This window comes from Ovis canadensis, chromosome 14, assembly GCF_042477335.2.
Source record: "Ovis canadensis isolate MfBH-ARS-UI-01 breed Bighorn chromosome 14, ARS-UI_OviCan_v2, whole genome shotgun sequence".
NCBI classification, from domain to species: Eukaryota; Metazoa; Chordata; class Mammalia; order Artiodactyla; family Bovidae; genus Ovis; species Ovis canadensis.
In genome coordinates this window covers 30,110,800-30,136,196 of record NC_091258.1, presented here as the reverse complement: position 1 = coordinate 30,136,196, position 25,397 = coordinate 30,110,800, and the positions used below count along the sequence as shown (strand labels likewise).

The window sequence follows — 25,397 nt, the reverse complement described above, 5'->3', positions numbered from 1 at the left end:
CAAGCTAGTTGGACTCCTCTGGCGGTCCAGTGGTTTATAATCCACCTGCCAGTGTGGGAGACGTGGGTTTGATCCTTGGTTTGGGAAGATCCCACATGCCACAGAGCAACAAAGCCTGGGAGCCACAACTCCCGAGCCAGTACACCTAGATCTTGTGTCTGAAACAAGAGAAGCCGTCACAGTGAGAAGCTCGAGCAACTAGAGAAAGACTGACCAACAACGAAGCCCCAGTGCCGCCAAAAATAAGTAAAAATTAAGAAAAAAATATACATCATATATGTAATATATATAATATTATAAGGATAGTGGGATTTTAAAAAAAAGAAATGAGAAATCAAGCTGGTCTGGAGCCGACTCCCAAGATGAAGAAGTGAGATTCAATCACCGTTGAAAGAGACCAGCCCATCATGTTGACCAGATACTTGATGGGCATGATAACCGGGCCATATACCAGCCCAGCTGGGGAACACTGCCCACAGAAGGAATGACCCACGTGGGGTCCAGTGGGCCTAGGGCCCTCTAAAACTGCCAGAACTGAGCTGCAAGCTCAGGGCTGCCCTAGGAACACGTTTGTTAATATCAGATTCCAGGGCAACAGCTGGACTCAATTTAGCTGTGGAACATCAACAGGGAGGCCTGGCTGCCTGCCAGCACCCCGCAGGAGGCCTGAGCCTGCCCTTCCCTTTCCACGGAGATAGAGTTGCTGAGGGCTCACCCTGGCCCACCTAGCCACCTTGCACCTTCCCAGCACCCCAGGGAAGGAAAGGGGGCAACCAGCACTCACTGGCAACTCAACATTTGTCTTTTGCAGACTGGTCTCCCTGCCTGCCTCCCAGATTTTCCCAAACACTGAAGTGATCGCCGTGGCTCTCTGTCTACACGGATTTGGGGGTTTCTGAGAGTAACAGCTCCATCCACCCAGTGCAAAAGGACCCACGTATACTCATTATCCCCGAAAACACACACACACAGGAGCACCATGCCACGCTCTGGCATTGGGCTTCCATCACGCCCTGCACTCGGCAGTCCCAGGTTCTCAGAGGAGGCAATACATCTAGCTCAAGCCTCATTGCCTAGAGATGGGCAGGGACTTGGCAGAGGTCAATCAGCAAAGCAGGTTCAGATCCCAGTGTACTCCACTGTAAATAAATACTATTAATGAGAAAATAACATTATGCTTACTGGGTGCCTAGTCTAAATCAAATCTCCTGATGAGTATTTAAAATACAGCCATTCTTTTAAATTAATCCTCAGAATAACTGGAGGCTTGGTGAGATTAAATATTTCTCCCAAAGACACAAACTTCTAAAACGTGGCAAAGCTAAGACTCAAACTCAGGGCTGCCTGACATCAAATGATTGGATTTCCTCCACAGCAGTTCTGATGTCTGAAATTCCACCAGTTAGCTTTCTCAGGTCCTGTGATTAAAATGTAAATGGCCCTGGAAAGGTCCCCCTTAAACCATTCCCAGCCAACCTGGGATGGGGAGCAGGAGGGAAGGTCACCAGAAGGGGACCTGCTACCTCCCACAAGGAGGTGAAAGGGTGTGAAAGACTCTTGTTCCAGCCTTCCCAACTTGTGAGCCTCAGAGATGTGAGGTGAAGGTGGAGACTCCTGAAAATGCCTTCCTGGGAAGAGACCAATTCTGTGCAAGGATAGTTTTCTAGCTGGGCTGTGCTGGGACTCGGAAAGAGAAGAGGGTCACTGTGAGTATATAGATGGAAGCTTCTTGGGACAGTTTGGTCATTTAGATCAAGAGATCTTCAAGTATGCTTACTTTATGACCCAGTCTTACTGTCCCACACTTCTTGCTAAGCTTAGATTACTGGGTACACTCAACGCTCAATAAATATGTGAAAAAGACCATGTTACAAAAAGGTAGATACTGTTCCCAAAGATACATCTGTCTAGGGATCATGAATGTCTTTGATGCTCCCACTGTGTCCTCGGTTCTTCTTGTTTTTTAAGTAGACATATATATAAAGCCATTGTTCTAGTCTGACATTCATCCCCACCCTTTTTGATAACTTAACCCTGGTTTCCCTCCTAGTCAATCAGTTCATGTATTCCAGGCACATGACCTGGGCACAGCCGATCAGGATCCTCTGACTTGGCCACAGTGATTGGTTCATATGACTTGAACTAAGCCAAGGGGATTCGATTCTGAAACTATTGGGAAAGAGGGCTTCTATAGGGCTTCCCTTGTGGCTCAGCTGGTAAAGAATCCGCCTGCAATGCGGAAGACATAGATTGATCCCTGGTTTGGGAAGATCCCCTGGAGAAGGGAAAGGCTGCCTACTCCAGTATTCTGGCCTGGAGAATTCCATGGACTCTATAGTCCATGGGGTCGCAAAGAGTCAGACACGACTGAGTGACTTTCACTTTCTTTTTCACTTTCGTTGGGAAAGAGAGGCTTATTTTCATAGTTGTTATGAAGCCAGCAGGTGAGCCTGGTGCTGTCCGCAGCCAACCAGACACTCATTCCAGGTGTGTGTAGAGGGGTTGCCCTCTTCCTCATTATGAGGGCTGGTGTGCGAAATGGGAGCCAAATTCTTCCCGACTGTTAACCACACCATGGGAGATTCTACCGTCATTTTTCCTTTGCCTCATATAGGCTTTCTAGACTCAAAATGGCGATGCCCTTGGAAGCATTATATGGGCTAGTGACTAAAATAGATCAGAATCCTCCAATCTGGGCCTGCTTGCTGTGGTGTGTGGCGAAAATAAGACCAAGGCAGGCAGTGAGGTTGGCAAGATGAGGGACCGATTGACAGCATCCGAGTTCTTCCGTCTATCCCCTGTAACTCCTTGAGAATATGAAAAATTCCCTTGGGTGGGTGGGGGCAGGGCACGAAGGCACATGAGAGTCAGGATGCTTAAAGAAAGTAGAGAGAAAAAGTGAGATTGTAATATAAAAAGCGGGTTGAATGGAAAAAAAAAAAATCTTGCTGGGCCTGAAGATTTAAAGTGGCACAGACTGACTTCAGGGGAGTCTTCATCTGTGTTAGAAGCCAGAGATTTTTGCTCCTCATTCTAAGCAGGGAGTCATTTGTTCTGGGTTGGGCAAACAAGAGAAGTAGCCAGGAGAAACTGAATCTACATCCGAATCCATTTGCTTTAGGTTCTACTTACGGATGTGGCAGAAGTCACAGGGAGACAGACTCAGGGGTGAGGGGTGGGGAGAAACACACCATCCCTCTCCATGGCCACGCCCAGCCATCAGGCTTTCAACCAGCTGCTGAAATCATGGGGCATCTTATGAAAGTGTGTCTTTTTTTTTTCCTTCTAGAATTGCAGCCTGTAAGAAGTTGGGGCTGTGAATTCATTAAGGATCAATTGATTAAAAGCCTTGGATTACACAACTTTCATAGTTATTTGCAGGGGCAAAGTGCCTTCTTCAGGAAAATAGATCGCCCGGGAGGAACCTGCGTTTTTGCTTTGACATCTGCAGAGGTCTGTCTTTAATGTCCATGTACACTGGTCCTTACTGGTTTGGAACTGAGCTCTGGATTGGGGTGATAGGTTTTTGCTGTTCAACATGCTCTTTTTAAATTTTTTTGTGTAAAGCTTTTAAAGAGATGTGGAGTTTATTTTTGAGTTAGAGACTCTTCACTTTTTCTCCATTGTGAAAAACATTGCGATAGTCATGGGCCTGAAGAATTACAAGTGTGTGATTTTAGTTAAGAATGTGCTTTTTATTTTTCTTAGACGCTTTCTTACTTCGAAGCTAGTTTTCAGTGTCTGACAACCATATTGGCAGAGACCAGAGGGAAACGAAAGGGATGTAAATTGGCAACCTGCCTAGAAATGAGAGAAAATTCTTCCTTACTAGAGTCACTAGCTTAGCCAAGTCTATAAAAAAAGAAATATTCTTGTGCCACTTTTTTCCTTTAAATTTTCTTGTACCAAAGTAACAAGAACATGTTAAGGAAAAAAAAAAAAAGATACAGAAGGGCTAATAATGAAAAACAATTGTTTCTTGCTCCTAATAAAAAATTTCTTTGAAGTTCTTGTACCAAAGTAACAAGAACATGTTAAGGAAAAAAAAAAAAAGATACAGAAGGGCTAATAATGAAAAACAATTGTTTCTTGCTCCTAATAAAAAATTTCTTTGAAGTCTGCCTTGCCATGAATCCTTCCATATCTCCAATATTTCACTTACACAGCTTTTTCTGTTCTTGTTTTTGTTTTGTTTTTTACTGACATGCAATTCACATGTAACAAAATTCACTGTTTTAAAGAGTACAATTAAGTGGTTTTGTTTGGGTTTTTTTGATATATACACAATGTTGTGTGACCGTCACCACTATCTGATTCTAGAACATTTTTATCCACCCTCCGAAAAAAATTATTCATTAGCAGTCATTCCCAATTGCTCCACCCCCTCAACTGCTGACAAATAATAATCTCTTTTATGTTTCTATGGATTTGATTCATCTAGACATTTCATAGAAATAGAATCACACAATATATAATATTTTGTTATCTGGCTTCTTTCACTTAGCAAAATGTTTTCAAGTTTCATCTATGTTGTGCTATATATAAATATTTCATCCCTTTTTAGGATGGAATAATATGAGCGATACCAAGAGAACATTTCATACAAAGACGGGCACAATAAAGGACAGAAACAGTGTGGACCTAACAGAGGGGGGAGATAAGAAGAGGTGGCAAGAATACACAGAAGAGCTGTACAAAGATCTTATGACCCAGATAACCACGACGGTGTGATCACTCACCTAAAGCCAGATATCCTGGAGCGTGAAGTCACGTGGGTCTTAGGAAGCATCACCAGGAGCAAAGCTGGTGGAGATGATGGAATTCTGGCTCAGCTATTTCAAATCCTAAAAGATGATGCTGTTATAAAGAGCTGCACTCAATATGCCAGCAAATTTGGAAAACTCAGCAGTGGCCACAGGACTGGAAAAGGTCAGTTTTCATTCCAATCCCAAAGAAAGGCAATGCCAAAGAATGCTCAAACTACCACACAATTGCACTCATTTCACATGCTAGCAAAGTGATGCTCAAAATCCTTCAAACTAGGCTTCAACAGTATGTGAATTGAGAAATTCTAGATGTAGAAGCTGGATTTAGAAAAGGCAGGGGAACCAGAGATCAAATTTCCAGCATCTATTGGGTCATAGAAAAAGTTAGAGAATTCCAGAAAAACATCTAGTTCTGCTTTACTTACTGCACTAAAAGTCTTTGACTTTGTAGATCACAACAAACTGGAAAGTTATGAAAGAGATGGGAATACCAGACCACCTTATGCAGAGAACAGATAACAACATGCAGGGAAACCTGTATGCAGGTGTGGGGAGAGAGGAAATTGGCCAAGATGGCATGTTCAGGCTTTCCTGCCCCACGTTTTGTAAATAATGACGATGTAACAGCTGAGATCATTTGTAGCACTGCGTATAAGTGTCACGAGGTACTCGCTTGGTTGTGGGCTACTTTGTGTGGCACCCCTATATCAGCTCCACCCTTAAAGCCACGGGAATTACTGCTTTATCATAGCTGTTTGTTGGGTCAGCCAGGAGAGGAGAGAGCACAGCGTGTCTGCTGCTATGGCTGCTGTGTCTGCCAGGACAGAGGCTGTGTTATGGCTGCCGTGCCAGCCAGGAGAGAATACACGTACCTGCAGTTCCTATGGCTCCTTGAGTCTCCCAGCCTCTTAAGCTCATGCCTTGCCTATCCTGGCCTCAGTGAACAGTGTGGACAGGGAGATGCAGCAATACGGCAGGTCAAGAAGAGACAGTTAGAACCAGGCATGAAGCAATGGACTGGTTCCAAATTGGGAAAGGAGTACATCAAGGCTGTATATTGTCACCCTGCTTATTTAACTTATATGCAGAGGACATCACGTGAAATGCTGGACTGGATGAAGCACAAACCAGAATCAAGATTGCTCGAGGAAATATCAATAACCTCAGATATGCAGATGACACCACTCTTACGGCAGAAAGCCAAGAGGAATTAAAGCCTCTTGATGAAGGTGAAAAAAGAGAGTGAAAAACACTTTCTTTGTGAAGAAAAAGAGAGTGAAAAAACTTAAAACTCAACATTCAAAAACCTAAGATCGTGGCATCCGATCCCATCACTTCATGGCAAATAAATGGGGAAATAATGGAAACAGTGACAGACTTTATTTTCTTGGGCTCCAAAATCACTGTGGACAGTGACTGCAGCCATGAAATTAAAAGACGCTTGCACCAGGAAGCTTGGGCTTTACTGGTGGCTCAACTGGTAAAGAATCTGCCTGGAAAGTGCTCAACTGGCAAAGAATCTGCCTGGAAAGTAGGAGACCTGGGTTTGATCCCTGGGTTGGGAAGATTCCCTGGAGAAGAGAATGGGCTACCCACTCCAGTATTTTAGCCTGGAGAATTCTATGGACCATAAAAAGAAAGCTGAGTGCCAAAGAATTGATACTTTTGAATTGTGGTGTTGAAGAAGACTCTTGAGAGTCCCTTGGACTGCAAGGAGATCCAACCATCCTAAAGGAAATCAGTCCTGAATATCCATTGGAAGGACTGATGCTGAAGCTGAAACTCCAATACTTTGGCCACCTGATGTGAAGAACTGACTCATTTGATAAGACCCTGATGCTGGGAAAGAATGAAGGCAAGAGGAGAAGGGGAAGACAGAGGATGAGACAGTTGATGGCATTCATCAACTCAATGGACATGAGTCTGAGTAAACTCTGGGAGCTGGTGATGGACAGGGAAGTCTGGCATGCTGCAGTCCATAGTGTTGCAAAGAGTTGGACACGATTGAGCAACTTTCACTTTCAATTTTCTCCTAGAAAGAAAAGCTATGACAAACCTAGACAGCATATTAAAAAGCAGAGACATTACTTGGCCTTGAAAGGTCCATATAGTCAAAGCTATAGTTTTTTTTTTTCCTGTAGTTATGTATGGATGTGAGAACTGGACAATAAAAACACCTGAGTGCCAAAGAATTGATGCCTTCAAACTGTGGTCCTGGAGAAGACTCTTGAGAGTCCCTTGGACAGCAAGGAGATTAAACCAGTCAATCCTAAAGGAAATCAACCCTGAAAATTCATTGGATGGACTGATGCTGAAGCTAAGGCTTCAATACTTTCGCCACCTGATGTGAAGAGCTCGGTCATTGGAAAAGACCCTGATGCTGGGAAAGACAGGAGGAGAAGGAGATGACAGCGGCTGCGATGGTTGGATGGCATCACTGATTCTGTGGACTAGAGTTTGAGCAAGCTCTGGGAGACGGTAAAAGACAGAGAAGCCCGATGTGCTGCAGTCATTGGGGTCGCAAAGAGTCGGACACAACTAGGTAAGTGAACAACAATATTCCATTCTATGGATATACCATTCTTTGTTTATCCATTAATCAGGTGATGAAGAACATTTTGTTCGTTTCCTCTTTGGGGCTATTACGAATAAGGCTGCTATGAATATTCAAGTACAAGTGTTTATATGGACATACGCTTTTAGTTTTTGAGATACATATAACTATTTTTGATGTATCCCTTTAGACTTCCTGTTATGAGAGATGAGTATTTAGCTTGTTTATACTACTCTTTCTCCTCCTGTGGCCCATCCCACCAATATAGTATTAGACATTTTTACTTCCTGTCTTCATTACATTTGAAACTATAGCAGTTGTGATTGCTTTCCACTCAAATAATAGAAACCTGACTACAGTGACTTAAATGCATATGGAGATATTTTTCTCACTTAATAAATCCAGTTTATTGCTAGTTCAGCTGCCAACAACTGCCAGTGGGGGCCCAGGTTCTTAGCTTTCCTTTCTGCTATCCTTAATAGACTAGTTTTTATATTCAAGCTTATCTCTTTTTGATTACAAGATGGCTGCTGCAGCTCCAAACATCACATCTGCATACAATCAAGAAAGAAGAGACTGGATGAGAAACAGAAGTTATGTGGGTTGCCTTTTATCAAGAAAGCCTAAGATTTATTAGACCTCCTCCCACTGGCAAACCTCTACTTAAATCTCATCGGCCAGAACTATATTACAAAAGCAAAGGGTGGCAGAGAATGAGATGGTTAGATAGTATCACTGACTCAATGGACATGAATTTGAGCAAACTCCGGGAGATAGTGAAGGACAGGGAAGCCTGGCGTGCTGCAGTCCATGGGGTGCCAAAGAGTCGTACACGATTTAATGACTGAACAACAGCAACAACATCACATGGCCACGTCTTACTGCCGGGGAGTTACAGAAGCCTGCAAAAAAAGGGATTGACATCGTCATTTAGATCAGTGGTTCTCAGCCGTAGCTGCATATTAGAATCTTCTAGGGATATTTTAAGATGTCCTGATGTGCACATGGTCTTACCCTAATTTAGTGGTTTCCAACCAGGGGTGATTTCCCACCCCCCATGGGACATTTGGCAATGTCTGGTGCTATTTCTTATTGTCATGATTAGGGGTGCAGTGTTCCTGATATTTCATGAGGAAAGGCTAGAATACTGCTAAATATCCCACAATGCACAGTACAGCCCCCCACAACAAAGACTTATTCAGTCCAAAATGTCAGTAGTGTCAAGATAAGAAACTTTGCCTTAGGTCAATTAAATTATAACTGGTAGTTCCAGTGTGCAACCAGTGTTGGAAATCACTGCTTTGTGAATGACCCATGACCTGTGGCTGGGCACATTGACACTGAATAAAATTGGCATTCTGTTACTAAGAAGCAGAGGGGAGTAGATATTGGTTGGGCAGTATGTCTTCTTCGGAGAAGGCAATGGCACCCCACTCCAGTACTCTTGCCTGGAAAATCCCATGGATGGAGGAGCCTGGTAGGCTGCAGTCCATGGGGTTGCTAAGAGTCGGACACAACTGAGCGACTTCACTTTCACTTTTCACTTTCCTGCACTGGAGAAGGAAATGGCAACCCACTCCAGTGTTCTTGCCTGGAGAATCCCAGGGACAGGGGAGCCTGGTGGGCTGCCGTCTATGGGGTCGCACAGAGTCGGACACGACTGAAGTGACTTAGCAGCAGCAGCAGCAATATGTCTTCTTTGGCAACCTTTGGTCATATACTGACACTTTCACCTCTAATTCCATTAGTTATATAGTATCTTTTGGGTCTTTCTTCGTGAGGTGAAGTTAGCCCTCTCACTTTGCATTCTTATTCCCCCTTCTGCCTTTCAAACTTCTATAATTTGAACTTTTACACTGACAATATTAACAGCATTTATTGTCTTTCCTGTAATCAAAGTTATATCTGTATGTTGTCTCTCTGTAGCTCCTAAACACTGAAATTTAATAAACAGGATTTATATTTTGACAATATGAAATTTCACTGAAGAACCAAGAAATGTTTTATAATAACTTTTTTCCTTTATCGGTTTTCATTTTCCTGGAGTTTGTAGTTTCCTTTTCCCCTTGCACTATTTAACTTAGGCCATTTTAAAGCATTGTTCATATAACCCCACTTATATCTGATATTAAAAAAAAATGATCAAGGAAGAGAGAAGCACGAAAACTGACCAAATTCCTTGAGAACAGAAAGCTTTCACAATCAATGTCAACTTTCTATTATATGAAAAAAAAATGACTTAGAAATCTAGTTAATGTGAAGTTGGGGAATACAGGATTGAATGCTAATATGAATTTTATGTATCCTATGTTTAATCTTTAGGATTTGAAATAGCTCAGCTGGAATTCCATCACCTTTGCCCGCTTTGTTCACAGTGATGCTTCCTAAGGCCCAGTTGACTTCACACTTCAGGATGTCCGGCTCTAGGTGAGTGATCACACCATTGTGGTTATCCGGGTCATTAAGATCTTTCTTGCATAATTCTTTTGTGTATTGTTGCCACCTTTTCTTATTATCTTCTGCTTCTGTTAGGTCCATACCCTTTCTGTCCTTTAGTGTGCCCATCTTTGCATGAAATGTTTCCTTGGTATCTCTAATTTTCTTGAAAAGATCTCTAGTCTTTCCCCTTCTATTGTTTTCCTCTGTTTCTTTGCACTGATCACTTAGGAAGGCTTTCTTATCTCTCCTTGCTATTCGTTGGAACATAGCGTTCAGATGGATATATCTTTCCTTTTCTCCTTTGCCTTTCACTTTTCTTAGCCATTTGTAAGGCCTCCTCAGACAACCATTTTGCTGCTTTGCATTTCTTTTTCTTGGGGATGGTTTTGATCACTACCTCCTGTACAATGTTATGAACCTCTGTCCATAGCTCTTCAGGTACTCTATCAGATCTAATATCTTGGCCACCCGATGTAGAGAACCAATTCACTGGAAAAGACCCTGATGCTGGGAAAGACAGAAGGCAGGAGGAGAAGAGGATGACAGAAGATGAGATGGCTGGATGGCAAAACTAACTTAATGGACATGAGTTTGAGCAAACTCCGGGAGATGGTGAAGGACAGGGAAGCCTGGTGTGCTGCAGTCCATGGGGTCGCAAAGAGTCAGACACAACGGAGTGACTGAACAACAACAAATGTTTAATAAGTATTTGGTGAATGTTGTTAAATATTTGCATCCATTTAGAATAATGTCACTGAATGCTTCTAATTAAAAAGAAGGAAAATTTCTTGATGCATTTGTCAGAAATAATACCACATGATTTTATATATCATGTAGGGTGACCTAAGGATATAGTGATGGATCAGCTAGCAATGGAACAACTGCAGACATTTCTTATCTGCAATGGCTATTTGTCATTACTGACTGCTGTACAGCTGACGAACTTTAAGTGAAATTATGCTCAGACTTCCTGTTACCAGGAAGCAAGTTCCCTGCTGTTGTTAATGTCTGCAGCAGGAACATGCTGTGACCTCCAGGCTGCTGACCATCTACCCTGATTGCAATTCCACATGTGAATTCCTTCTGGACCTCAGTGGCCATTTAAATAGCTTTATGATATACTTCCAAGAGCTCTACACAGCCGTGTAGATGAATATGTGGATTCCCAGAAGCTGTGTAATTTAACTTACCCTATAGGTAGTACAATATCATATTTCCACAGATTATTTTAGTATGCAGTATAGTTACATTTTTTTTGTTACTACTGATTGGCTAATTTTTATTAAGATAAAGTTTATATACAGTGAAACACAGATATTAAGTACACTCAAGGGATTTTGACAAATGCATACAGTTGTGTTATCAACATCTTAATTGGCTAGTTTTCCCTTTGGTGAATTTAGTGTTATTTGGAAATAATGTCTAAAGATCTCTGAAAAGGATTTTTTTTCCTTTTGCTTTCTAGAACAGTTTGTGTGTGTGTGTGTGTGTTAAAATATACATATCATAAACTTTACTACTGGGGACATTTAGTGCCTTCACAGTGCTGTGCAATCATCTCCACTATAAACTTCTAGATCATTTTCATCACCCAAAGAAAAACTGATACACGTTAAACATATTTCTCCCTCCCCCCGCCCCTCGTCAACCACTAATCTGCTTTCTGTCTCTATAGATTTGCCTAGTCTGGACATTTCATATGAATGGAATCATACAGTATATAGCTTTTTGTGTCTGGCTTTAAAAAAATTTTTTTTAGTGTAAGTGGAATTCCCTGGTGGTCCAGTGGTTAGACCTTTGTTGTTCCGTTGCCAAGGGCGCAAGTTTAATCCCTGGTCAGGGAACTAAGACCCCACATGCCATGTGGCAAGGCTATAACTAATTAATTAAAATAAAACTAGCATAAGGTTTCAAAGGTCATCCATTTGGTCGCATGTATCAGTACTTGCTTTCTTCTTATGCCTGAATAATAGTCCCTGGTATAAACTATGGTATAAATACACCATAGTTTGTTTACCCGTTCATCTGTTGATGGACATTTGGGTTGTTAACACATTTTGGCTCTTGTGAATAGGACTGCTATAAACATTTGTGTATGAGTTTTGTTTAAACACTTGTTTTCCATTCTGAAAAAGGTATTCTATTTGTCTTCCAAGTAGCCCAGATCCGGCAAATATCTTCAAGATAAGAGAGGCACTGGGAGCAGGCTGTTTTGTTCTCTCACTGCCTGTTACTTCCACTACAACAAAAGAAAACAAAAGAAAAAGATCAAATCCGTGGTGAAACCACCAAAGAAGAAAAGGTTCACAGCTGTGATTTTTGACAACACCCTCGACCACTGCTCAGGAATGTGAGAGTCACAGGCATGTGTGAGTCACAGGAATGGAGAACAGAAAGGAGGCATTGGTGTGCTTTTAGTTATCAAAATCACAAGTTTTCCTAACATTTTGTGTGAAAGGTTTTGGTTCCCACGCCTGCATCCAAAGGGGATTGCTGTCTGAGCCACATGACTTCTTAGTAGCTAATTGTCAACCAAGTTGAAACGTGTAAAAAACAGTAAAAGTGATTATTACTCAGCAGGTAGTCCTGGCAGTGGTTGTTAAGCTTGCACTGCAGTGTGCAGACATTAGGAAGGAGGGTGGAATGAGAGAGAACATTTGTTCAGCCCTGTAAAAGCGTTATCCAAGGTGAGTGCACCCTGCAGGTTGAGAATCCCATTAAGTTTCCCCTGCCCTCCAGCCTTCCAACCCAACGTGATTCCCCCATCCTTGGCATCCAGGCAATTCTAGAACCATGAGAAAGGGATAACCCCAAGTGCAATGACCCTGTTGGATCAGTACAGACCGTGGGTGGGAGCTGGGGACTAGCTGAAGACCAGTAGCAGCTCAGCCCAGCATGCCCCAGGGTAAAAGTCCCCGGAACCCGATGCAGATCCAGCCAGGCATTTTCTCCTATTTCCATCAGCCCAGCCCACCAGAAACGGTCTGCCTTCCTTTGTCAGTGACTGCCCCGGGGTACATCAATTCCTTTACAACCTGCCTCTGACTGTGCGATCTTGGGTGAGTTAGTACATCTCAGCTTAAGTTTCCTCAGTAAAGTGGTGGCCATCAAAGGGCCTACCATTTAGGATTGAAAGAATTGAGTTAATCCATATAAAGCGCTGAGCAGAGTTTCAGGCAGATCACTCGTGGAAAAAAAAATTATTCTGCTGACAGAATGAGAAGTGCACAGGAGCTCATCAGATGTGATAGAAACTGCAGGGCACCTGAGCCCCTCCCTAAGGGCCTAAAAATGGGAACAGGCTGGTGAGAAAGCAGAGTATATCCAGATCTCCATATGGCATGGACCAAGAGAAGCCAGCTCGGCACCTTGCCTGCCAACTGTATACCCATAGCCTGTCCTGTTAACCACTGTGGTTCAGCCCGGATGAAAGTGTTCCAGCTGATTAAAGGTCTTCTGATTGTACTAATTCTGCAGGTACATTTAAATCTATAAAACTCCCTCTAATACACTCATTCATTCATTCAATAGCCATTTACTGATCTCCTCCTGTGTGTCAGCAACTGTCCTAGAACCTGGAGAAACAACAACGAATAAGACAGATAAATGTTTATGCTCTCATGGAGCTCTTGTCCCAGAAGGGCTTTTTGCCACATGATGCCGGTGCCCTTAGCTCCTTGTCACTGGACTTTTCTATGCTTCAATTTCCTAATCTGTAAAATGGAGATAATAATAATAGCTACCTCATAAAATTGTCATGAGGCTTTTGGTGGGGGGAGGGGGGTGGTTATTTGTCTTTATTGAGGTATACTGGACATATAACATTTTCCTAGTTTCAGATGTACAGCATAATGATTCAATATTTGTATATATTGAGAAATGATCACTGCAAGAAGCCCAGTCAACATCTGTCACCAGAGGTAGTTTATATATATATTTTTTCTTGTGATGAGGACTTTTAAGATCAATTTGCTTACTAACTTTCAAATATGAAATAGAGCACTATTAACTAAGGTCTTCATGCTACAAATTTCATCCCCATAATTTATTTTATTATTGGAAGTTTGTACCTTTTGATTCCCTTCACTCATTTCATACAAACCCCAACCCCTGCCTCTGGAAACCACCAATCAGTTCTCTGTATCTATGAGTCTATGTTTTTTGTTGGTTGGTTGGTTAGGTTGGTTTTAGATTCCACATATGAGTGAGATCGTATAGTATTTCTCTTTCTTTGTCTGATTTATTTCATTTATTATAATGCTCTCAAGATTCATCCGTGCTGTTACAAATGACAAACTTTTTCTTTTCTATGGCTAATATTCGTATATATCTAGGAGAAGGCAATGGCGACCCACTCCAGTGTTCTTGCCTGGAGAATCCCAGGGACAGGGGAGCCTCATAGGCTGCCGTCTATGGGGTCGCACAGAGTTGGACACGACTGAAGCGACTTGGCAGCAGCAGCAGCAGCATATATATCTATCACATTTTTTTCATCCATTCATCCACTGTTGGACAATTACATGGTTTTCATTACCGTGATTCTTATAAATAATGCTGCGGTGAACATGGGGGTGCAGATCTGTTCCGAGTTAGTGCTTTGCTTTCTTTGGATAAATACCCAGACGTACAGTTGCTGGATCACATCATAGTTCTAGCCTTGAGTTTTTGAGGACACTCCGTACTGTTTTCTATAATGACTGTACCAATTTACAATCTCAGCAACAGTGCACAAATGTCCGCTTTTCTCCACATCCTCACCAACACTTGTTATTCCTTGTCGTTTTGATAATAGCCATTCTAACAAGCGGTACCTTATTGTGGTTTTGATTGGTATTTCCCTGATGATTAGTGATGTTGACCATCTTTTCATGTAGCTATTGACCATTTGTGTGTCATCTTTAGAAATATATTTATTTAGACCTACTTCCTATTTTTAATCAGGTTGTTTCTCCTAATGAGTTATTATCATAAAGCACTTGGAACCGTGCAAAGCGCAAAGTAAGCACTGGGTAAGTGCTAGCTAGTATTATTTGGGTTAAGTTCGAATGAAAAGCAGGTTTGGGAGAAGATCAGCAGTTTCTTTGGGGTGCTTGCAAATGCTGCTGCTGCTGCTAAATCACTTCAGTCGTATCCAACTCTGTGCGACCCCAGAGACGGCAGCCCACCAGGCTCCCCTGTCCCTGGGATTCTCCAGGCAAGAACACTGGAATGGGTTGCCATTTCCTTCTCCAACTGTTAATGCTGAGATGCCTGTTAAATATCCAAGAGAAGATTGTTGATCAGGAGCTCAGATATACACGTCTAGATGTCAAGGGATGGGTCTGAGTTGGGGATGTAAATCTGGGGATAATTGGCATAGAGTTGATTCAGATCAGCAAAGGAGCAGAGACGAGACATCCCGAGCACTGAGCCGTAGAGCACTCAAAGTTTGAGAGTTGAGGATCTGCGGAGGAATTAGCAAGGAATACTGAGAAGGGGCGATCAGAGAGGTAGGGGGAAACTGGGAGAGTGCAGAGCCCCAGCACCAAAGTGAAGCAAGCCTTGCAAGCAAGGAAAAGGGAAGGTGTGCTGCCTACGGTCCTGCTGGGTCAGGTGAGATGAGGACTGTGAAGTGGTCATTGAATGGGGCCACAGGTAGGTCCCAGGTAACCTTGCAATGGTTCTGTTGTATGTTTCAGAGAGGATGGGAGGTCATGAGTATAGGTATTACTTCTGAAGATATTTCTGTAGAGAAGAAAAAGGGAAAATGAGGCCAAGAACATTTTCTTGTCTTTATTTTTGTAATAGGCACTTTATTTGCAGTGATATGAAAATATATTTGAAGTATTCTTTTGTGAGACTTTTTGGCTGCACTGTGTAGCTTGAGGGTCTTAGCTCCCTGACCAGGTATTGAACCTGGTCCCAGCAGTGAAAGCACCAAGTTTGAACCACTGGTGGTGGTTGTTGTTTAGTCAGTAAGTCATGTTCAACTCTTTGAGACCCCATGAACTGCAGCAGGTCATGCTCCTCTGTCCTCCACTATCTCCAGAGTTTGCTCAAATTCACGTCCATTGAGTCAGTGAAGCTATCTAGCCATCTCCTCCTCTGCCACTCCCTTCCCTTTTGGCCTTCAATCTTTTCCAGCATCAGGACCTTTTCCAATGAGTTGGCTCTTTTTATCAAGTGTCCAAAGTAGTGGAGCTTCAGCTTTGGCATCAGTCTTTCCAATGAACATTCAGCCTTCCCTTGGGGATCAACTGGTAAAGAATCTGCCTGCAATGAGGGAGGCCTGGGTTTCATCCCTGGGTTGGGAAGATCCCCTGGAGAAGGGAAAGGCTACCCACTCCAGTACTCTGGCCTGGAGAATTCCATGGACTCAACAGTCAGTCCATGGGGTCACAAAGAGTTGGACACAATTGAATGACTTTCACTTTTCATTTAGGATTGACTCATTTAGGTTTGATCTCCTGGCAGTCCAAGGGACTCCAAAGAGTCTTCTCCAGCACCACAATTTAAAAGCCTCAATAATTCAGCACTTGGCCTTCTTTATGGTCCAACTCTCTCATCTGTACATGACTACTGGAAAACCATAGCTTTGAACTTTTTTGGCAAAGTGATGTCTCTGCTTTTTAATATACTGTGTACATTTGTCATAGCTTTCCTTCCAAGGAGCATGCATCTTTTAATTTCATGGTTGCAGTCACCATTTGCAGTGACTTTGGAGACCAAGAAAATTAAATCTGTTACTGCTTCCACTTTTCCCCCTTCTATTTGCCATGACATCATGGGACTGGATCCCATGATCTCAGTCTTTTTAATATTGAGTTTCAAGCCAGCTTTTTCACTCTGCTCTTTCATTCTCATCAAGAGGCTCTTTAGCTCCTCTTCACTTTCTGCCATTAGAGTGGTATTATTTGCATATCTGAGGTTGTTGATAATTCTCCTGAAAATCTTAATTCCAGCTTGTGATTCACCCAGCCCAGCATTTCACATAATGTACTCTGCTTATAAGTTAAATAAGCAGAGTAACAATATACAGCCTTGATGTACTCCTTTCCTGATTTGGAGTCAGCCAGTAGTTCCATATCTGGTTCTAACTGTTGCTTTTTGACCCACATACAGGTTTCTCAGGAGGCAGGTAAGGTGGTATGGTATTCCTATCTACTTCAGAATTTTCCACAGTTTGTTGTGATGCACACAGTCAAAGGCTTTAGTGTAGACAATGAAATAGAGGTAGATGTTTTTCTGGAATTCCCTTGCTTTCTCCATGATCCAATGAATGTTGACAATTTGATCTCTGGTTTCTCTGCCTTTTCTAAATCCAGTTTGTACATCTGGAAGTTCTCAGTTCATGCCCTGCTAAAGGCTAGCTTGAAGGATTTGGGGCATAAACTTACCAGCATGAGAAATGAGCGCAATTGTGCAGTGGTTTGAACACTCTTTGGCATTGCCCTTCTTGGGATTGGAATGAAAAGTGACCTTTTCCAGTTCTGTGGCCCTGCTGAGTTTCCCAAATTTGCTGACCTACTGAGTGCAGCACCTTAACAGCAGCACCTTTTAGGATTTGAAATAACTCAGCTGGAATTCCATCACCTCCACTCCACTAGCTTTGTAGGAAGGCTTCCTAAGGCCCCCTTGACTTCACACTCCAGGATGTCTAGCTCCAGATGAATGTCCACACTATTGTGGTTATCCGGGTCATTAAGACCTTTTTTCATATAGATCTCCTTGTATTCTTGCCACCTCTTCTTAATCTCTTCTACTTCTGTTACATCCTTACTGTTTCTGTCCTTTATTGTGCCCCTCCTTGAGTGAGATGTTCCCTTGATATCTCCAATTTTCTTAAATAGATCTCTAGTCTTTCCCATTCTATTGTTTTCCTCTATTTCTTTACACTGTTCATGGAAGAAGGCCTTCTTATCTTTCCTTGCTATTCACTGGAATTCTACATTCAGTTGGGTATATCTTTCCCTTTCTCCCTTGTCTTTTGCTTCTCTTCTTTCCTCAGCTTTTTAAAAATAATTAATTTACTTTAATTGGAGGATAATTACAATATTGTGCTGATTCTGGCCATACATTAACATGAATCAGCCACGGGTGCACATGTGTCCCCCCAGCCTGAACCCCCCTCCCACCTCTCTCCACACCCCATCCCTCTGGGTTGTCCAAGAGCACTGGCTTTGAGTGTCCTGCTTCATGCATTGAACTTTCACTGGTCACCTATTTTACATATGGTAATATACATGCTTCAGTGCTATGCTCTCAAATCATCCCAGCCTCGCCTTCTCCCGCAGAGTCCAAAAGTCTGTTCTTTATATCTTTGTCCCCTTTGCTGTCTCGCATATAGGGTCGTCATTACCATCTTTCTAAATTCCATATATATGCATTAATATACTGTATTGGTGTTTCTCTTTCTGACTTACTTCACTCTGTGTAATAGGCTCCAGTTTCATCCACTTCATTAGAACGGACTCAAATGCATTCTGTTTTATATCTTTGTCATCTATTTGTAGAGTCCTCAGACAACCGCTTTGCCTTCTTTCATTTCTTTTTCATTGGGATGGTTTTGGCCACTGCCTCCTGTACAATGTTACGAACCTCTGTCCATAGTTCTTCAGGCACTCTGTCTATCGGATCTAATCCCTTGAATCTATTCATCACCTCCACTGCATAATCATAAGGTTTTTCATTTAGGTCATACCTGAATGGCCTAGTGATTTTCTCTACTTTCTTCAAGTTAATCCTGAACTTTGCAATAAGAAGTTCATGATCTGAGCCACAGTCAGCTCCAGATCCTGTTTTTACTGACTGTATAGAACTTCTCTATCTTTAGCTGCAAAGAACAGTCAATCTGATTTTGGTATTGACTGTGAAGAGTCATCTCTTGTGTTGCTATGACCAGTGTGTTCTCTTGACAAAATTCTGCTAGCTTTTGCCCTGCTTTGTTTTGTACTCCTAGGCCAAACTTGTTGTTACTCCAGGTACCTCTTGACTTCCTACTTTTGCTTTCTAATCCTCTATGATGAAAAGGACATCTATTTTTGGTGTTAGTTCTAGAAGATGTTGTAGGCCTTCATAGAGCTAGTCAATTTCAGTCTTTTGGCATCAGTGGTTGGGGACTTGGATTACTGTGATATTGAATGGTTTGCCTTGGAAATGTACCAAGATCATTCTGTTGTTTTTGAGATTGCACCCAAGTACTGCATTTCAGACTGTTTGGTTGACTATGAGGATTACTCCATTTATTCTAAGGAATTCTTGCCCACAGTAGTAGATATCTGCATTAGTAGTCATCTGAATTAAATTTATCTGTTCCATAAATGGACCACCAGGGAATTCCCTGTGAGACATTTTAATAGGATAGTTTTATCAAAGAAAGGCACAAAACCCTAGGAGAAATTGTCACTGTTCTAGTTATACTGTTTCATGCATTTCTAATACATTGAGTAAAGTAGGAATGTTAATTCAAGAGCTTGATAATAATATAAGCCATATGTGTATAATAACTGATGTTACAAAATCATTGCAGAGCCTTGTAACTAATACCCTACATACAAGTAGTTCAATGTGACATATATCATGGTATCTAAAGAGAAGAAGAAAGCTGGGAACATAGAAGGAAGAAATAAAACCTGAAAAGTTCTTGTATAAAGTATGATGGGAAAGGCTTTCGTGAAACTCCTATACTGTCAATGAAATAAAGCTGCGTGGTGTCTCTGGGGTCACCCAGTCAGAGCAGGTAACATAAAGTGCACCCCCAGGACCCAGAGTTTAGGCTTACAAACAAAAAACTTTTGCTGCAATTAAACCATCAGCTGTTGTAGCTGTCCACCACGGCATGGCCTGCGGGGAATTCAGGATGGAGAAAAACAGGCTACTGGCCCTGAATAGCTATGATGCATATCAAAGCAATAATTTCAAGCAGCCGGGACCCTTGCATAGTGTTTTAGGAAAACACTAAAATTGTTGACTTGATATGTCTGTTTTCTGTGATTAGCAATACTATTTTGATGTTCAGCTACATGATTGTTTTTGTTGTTTTTCAGAAAAACTGTATCCTGACTCCTCCCCTATCTTGTTGGAACAGTTTCTCAGAGCCATCTGAGAGGCTGATTCCCAGACTATAGTCCTCAGTAAGAGCGCTGAATAAAACATAACTCTCAAATTTTAGGTTGTGCATTTTTTTAATTTGCATTATTTTACCAAAAGGAATCAGAGCCTTCTTGATGGGAGGTGGGGGTGGATGGGGACTTACCGCACAGTTAGAAGGCTTGAAGCATCTCGTGATGAAGAAGCAAGGATGCTTTCAAGACCTGAGGGTTCTGTGGAGCTAGGGAAAGAGGCCAGCCTGGGGGAGGACCTCACTTGGAAGGGTAACCACGGAGTGAGGAGTTCAGAAGGAAAATTCATAATCTCAGCCTTTCTGAAGATGCTGAGACTGTAAAAGTTCTCAAGTCCTGAGAAGGAAATGTTAGCGTGGTATGTTTTATAAGGTAGTTATAATGCCTATGTGAATTTTCAGCATTGTTTACTAGACAAAATGTTATATATTGATTGAACCAAAGTATGTACCAATGGAAATGTCGTCTACTAAGATTTTGTTCAATAAGGAAAGTAACAGACTAATTTATTTTGCCCTATATCTTAATCAGTTTGGACTGCTCTAACAAAAACACCGTAGACTGGGTGGCTTATAAACAATAGAACTCATTTCTCATAGTTCTGGAGGCTGGGAAGTCTGAGATCTAGGTGCCAGAAAATTCAATGTCTGGGTCATAAATGGCTGTCTTCTCTCTGTGTCCTCACACAGAGAAGGGGCAAGAGAGCTCTATGGGCTCCCTTTAAAGCACATTGTTGACTGGGGAAAAAAATGCACAATCTAAAAGTTGAGAGTTATGTTTTATTTGGCGAACTTTCTGAGGACTTAAGCACAGGACACAGCATCTCAGATAGCTCTGAGAGACTGCTCCAAACAGGCAAGGGGTGGGCGGGAGGGGTGCGCCAAGATATATAGGAGTTTTTGCAGCAAAGACCAGGTAGTAGAAACATCAAAAGATTGCTGTTAATCAAAGACAACCAGATATCTCAAGTTAAGGAATTTAGTGCTTTTCTATGAATGGGAAGATGCAAGAATCTGGATTCATTGAGATCATTCATTTGATATGCACCTCAGTTATCTGGGGCCAATATCCTGAGTTTTTCTCAGGGTGTTTCTCAGGGTGCACTGTCTGGGGCAGCTGCAGGAGATGACTACTAAATGGTGGGCATCTTGTTTCTCTCCTAAGCTCACCATTGGCAAGGCTCTAATGTGATGCCTTGATGGCTGCAATGTCCTGTGTTTACTGAGATGGCAGGCACTGTTTTTCACTCACAATGATAATCCCATTCATGAGGGCTCTGCTATGATGAGCTAATCACCTACCAAAGGCCTTACTTCCAAATACCATTACAATGGAATTAGGTTTCAGCACATGAATTTTGGGGAGAGCACCTTACAAGCCATTTGACCTCTCCAAGTTGTTTGATTAAGTGGATATTCAGGATTTCTGAAGCTTCTATCTGCTCCGAGTGGTTTTTGATTGGGAGGTAGTGTTGATTAATGTGTTAAAAGGTGTCTATGATAGTCTGTGAGAACTGTTTTAAACTCAGTGTACATACAGGCTTGTTAGTTGCCAGTATAGAAACTCAGGATGACATGTCCACCTGCTTTTTTCATGAGGAAAGTAGGTCTTGTTCTTAGTCTAAAGAATATTGAGGAAGTATTTCAACTAAAGACCAAGGACAGAGATGTCTTATTCCCTTGGTCCACTTGTCTATTTTGAAACTTCCATTTTAATTACCTACTCCTATGTCTGTTTCTGGTCTCAACCCATATTGCAGAAGCCAAGCTCTACTTGTACATTCTTCCTGCTGTCTGATTCCCACCAAAATTGACTTTGCCATCCACCTCGTGCTTGCTGCAACTAGAGAGAAATTACTTTCACACTTGGATTGATGAATAAGTCACAGGGGACCTTTCTGGAGAAACTAGAAGACTGATACATATAGAGAAGCATAAGGCAGCTGGAGTCAAGGGCCTAAGCTGCCCAAAGTGTCTCACCCTCAGAGCCAGAGCTTCTGCTGCCCTTCGTGGCTGACTGGGAGAATCTAGCTGTGATGTTCCAGGTTCCTGGTGCACAGCTCCTAAGACCCTTGGAAAGTCCAGAGTGATCAGTGTCTTTCGTATGCTAATGACGTGACTAGTGGCTGGGGGGATGGGGGCTGACCACCAGAAAGACCAGGCAATTGGTCAACTGATTCAATTCAGTTCAGTTCAGTCGCTCAGTCATGTCCAACTCTTCGCGACCCCATGGACTACAGCACACCAGGCTTCCCTGTCCATCACCAACTCCAGAGCTTACTCAAACTCATGTCCATTGAGCCGATGATGCCATCCAAACATCTCATCCTCTGTCTTCCCCTTCTCCTCCTGCCTTCGGTCTTTCCCAGCATCAGGGTCTTTTCAAATGAGTCAGTCCTTCGCATCAGATGGCCAAAGTATTGGAGTTTCAGGTTCAGCATCAGTCCTTTCAATGAACATTCAAGACTGACTTCCTTTAGGATGCACTGGTTGTATCTCCTTGCAGTCCAAGGGACTCTCAAGAGTCTTCTCCAACACCACAGATCAAAAGCATCAATTCTTTGGCATTCAACTTTCTTATAGTCCAACTCTCACATCCATACATGACCACTGGAAAAACCATAGCCTTGACTAGGCGAACCTTTGTTGGCAAAGTAATGTCTCTGCTTTTGAATATGCTATCTAGGTTGGTCATAACTTTTCTTTCAAGGAGGAAGGGTCTTTTAATTTCTTGGCTGCAGTCACCATCTGCAATGATTTTGGAGCCCCCAAAATAAACTCTGTCACTGTTTCCAGTGTTTTCCCATCTATTTGCCATGAAATTATGAGACCAGATGCCATGATCTTAGTTTTCTGAATGCTGAGTTTTAAGCCAACTTTTTCACTCTCCTCTTTCACTTTCATCAAGAAGCTCTTTAGTTCTTCATTTTCTGTCATAAGGGTGGTGTCATCTGCATATCTGAGGTTATTGATATTTCTCCCAGCAATCTTGATTCCAGCTTGTGCTTCATCCAGTCCAGCATTTCTCATGATGTACTCTGTGTAAGGCAAATGCAGAGAAAAAGAGAGCAAGCCAGGCAGTCAGGCAAGAAAAGGAAATTTATTAGAGGGAAAAGAGGGGGTGACTGGCTCTTAAGGACAACCAGCGTTCTCCCTTTCTGACGGTGTCCTTCTTATACCCCACCAATGAAAAATTTCTCCGAAGGGATGGTCACGTAGCTGGAGGTCTGGAATCCAGTGGTCTCACAGCTTTGAAAAGACAGGCGCCAGTGAGATAACAGGATGCCATTTGAGCAATTTGGTCAGTCTCACAGATCACTGTGATTTATTCTTTGTTTGTGAAGTTGACATAATGAGCCATCTTATCAATGAGACCCTTTGTGGGCCCTATCATTCCAGCCTTTTTGATGTAGGATAAGGGCTGAAGGTCAATCTTCTATAACTGCTTCCTGTGGGACAGGAAGAGGTGAGATAAGAAAAGGCTGGAATGTGGGTCAAGGGTATTTGTGTGGGGTCAAAGTTTTTGATAATTTGAGTGAGTCAGAAGTAGCTCATGGATAGTTTGGTTGGTGAAGACTTGTAAATGGTCCTGAAGCAATTTTTGAAAAAGGATGCATTAAACACAGGCCAGAAGTTAGAATAAGGGTAAGGAGAAGGAGAGGGCCTAGAAAAGGTATGAGCCAAGGCACCCAATTCCAACTGCTTAACCAGTTTTCCCATGAATTACTGAGGTATTGGTGTATTCTCGAGGCCCTGTTTATCAGATTTCTTCCTGTTTCCTTTACAACGCCTGATTTATCGGTGGAGAAACAGCAGGCTTCCTCCAAAAATAGGCATAGGCCTCCTTTTTCTGCTGTGAGGAGATCTAATCCTCTCCTATTTTGGAGGACCACAGCTGCCAGGGAATCTAGCTGGTTTTGGATAGTGATAAGGCTGTTAGCTATGTCTTCTAGGCTGTCAAGGAGATCTTTAGAAAGGCTTTGATAGTAATTTAAAGAAGTTGTGAATCCTGTGGTCCCTGTCCCAATCCCAGCGGCTATTCCTAAACCAATTAATAGAGGAATGAATTGAATTGCCCGTCTGGTTTGGTTATGAGTTAGCGGGATAGGAAGGGTCTGATTTTAGGAGCCATAGAAATATCTGGGGCCAGATATAGCAGGGTGCATGTTCCTGTCCAGTTAGTGGGAAAACAAAAATAAGTAGTGGTTCCACATAAGAAAAATATTCCAGGAGTAAGAAGACAACAGCTGAAATCGATAGCAAATAGGAGTCTTTCTGGGAACTTGTCAGTGGTCTCTGAAACTGACAGTGAACTCGCCAGTGTATCCCCTACACGAGGAGTATTTACACCACACGCAGAAGGGAGTCTTCCTGAGAAAGGAAGAGAATGTCCTGCAGTTCCTGAGACACGATAGACAGATCGGCCTAAAGGGAAGGAGAGATGTGAAGTGTGATTACAGAGGTGTGCCGGTATAGTTCCTAGTTGGGGGTAAGAACTGTTCATAGAGTTTTGTCTGGAAAAACAGAAAGAAGCCTGTTGCAGACGAACTTCAGAAATGGTGGGTATTAAGGAGCAGTAACCAGACTAGATCAGACAGTGGGCTTGGGATAGTAATAGAGGCTTTGAATTTTGAGAGAAGGTCTTTCCCAAGAAAAGGATTGGGGCATTTTGGGAGTATGAGAAAAGAATGGGAAAATGGGGTATCTGGAAGTGTGCAAGGTAGAGGCTCAGTTGTCCGTGGTGTAGATGTTAAACTGTCAACACCCATTACAGAGACCCGAGAAAGTGGCCCCCGTGTCAGTGAGAAAGGAGGTTGGCTTATCTTGCACTGTAAGAATTACCCTGGGCTCCGTAGAGGTCATGAGAGTCGGGGCCTGGGGCCCTGGGCACCTTCAGTCTTCAGCAGCGAGTCCGAGGAGGCTGGGCAGAGCTGGGTCAGAGGACTCCTGTTTGGGACCAGGAGGGGATGTCCGGATCCCTGGAGGGGGTTTTGGGCAGTCGACGTTCCAATGTCCCTTTATGCCACAGCTGGGACATGGCCCTGGAGGGGGTCTTGGCTTTAGGCATGAGCGGGCCCTGTGGCCTTCTTTGCTGCATTTGAAGCAGGGCCCAAATGGCTTCCTGACTGTTGGTTGATGGAGGCTTGGAGCCATGTAGGGCAGTGGCTAAAATGTGGCTTTTGGTCTCATCTCGTTGGGCCTTCTCTAGCTTTGCCTATTCTTCCCGGTTATTGAAAATCTTAAAGGCTAAATTTAAAAGGCCTCATTGAGGGGTTTGAGGGCTTTCTTCTGCCTTTTTTAGTTTCTTTTGGATATCTAGGGATGACTGGGAGATAAAATGGGTGTTAAGGACAATGGTGCCCTCTGCTGAAGTGAGGTCTAATTTTGTGTATTTTTGTAGCGCTTCCGTTAACCAGGCTAGAAATTGTGTCTGGTTTCCATCTAGTCTTTGAGTTATTTGCCAGAGCTTATCAACGTTGACGGCTTTATGCCCTGCCTTTTGAAGGCCCACAGTGAGACAAGCCATCATATGATTATG

At 42.6% G+C, this 25,397-nt stretch overlaps 1 long non-coding RNA gene across 2 annotated transcripts in view; it reads left to right on the top strand.

Moving 5' to 3' along the window:
* LOC138418437 (uncharacterized) overlaps positions 1-11,677 on the top strand; it is a 29,749-nt gene extending 18,072 nt beyond the window's left edge. Inside the window, exons 1-3 of one of the 2 annotated variants that reach the window (XR_011248561.1) lie at positions 5,543-7,308; positions 9,643-9,747; positions 10,190-11,677. This is a non-coding gene — a long non-coding RNA (uncharacterized lncRNA). Of the gene's footprint in view, positions 1-5,542; positions 7,309-9,642; positions 9,748-10,189 lie in introns of those variants that run through there. The other variant, XR_011248562.1, reaches the window with a different exon arrangement.
* The last annotated feature ends 13,720 nt before the right edge of the window (positions 11,678-25,397 follow it).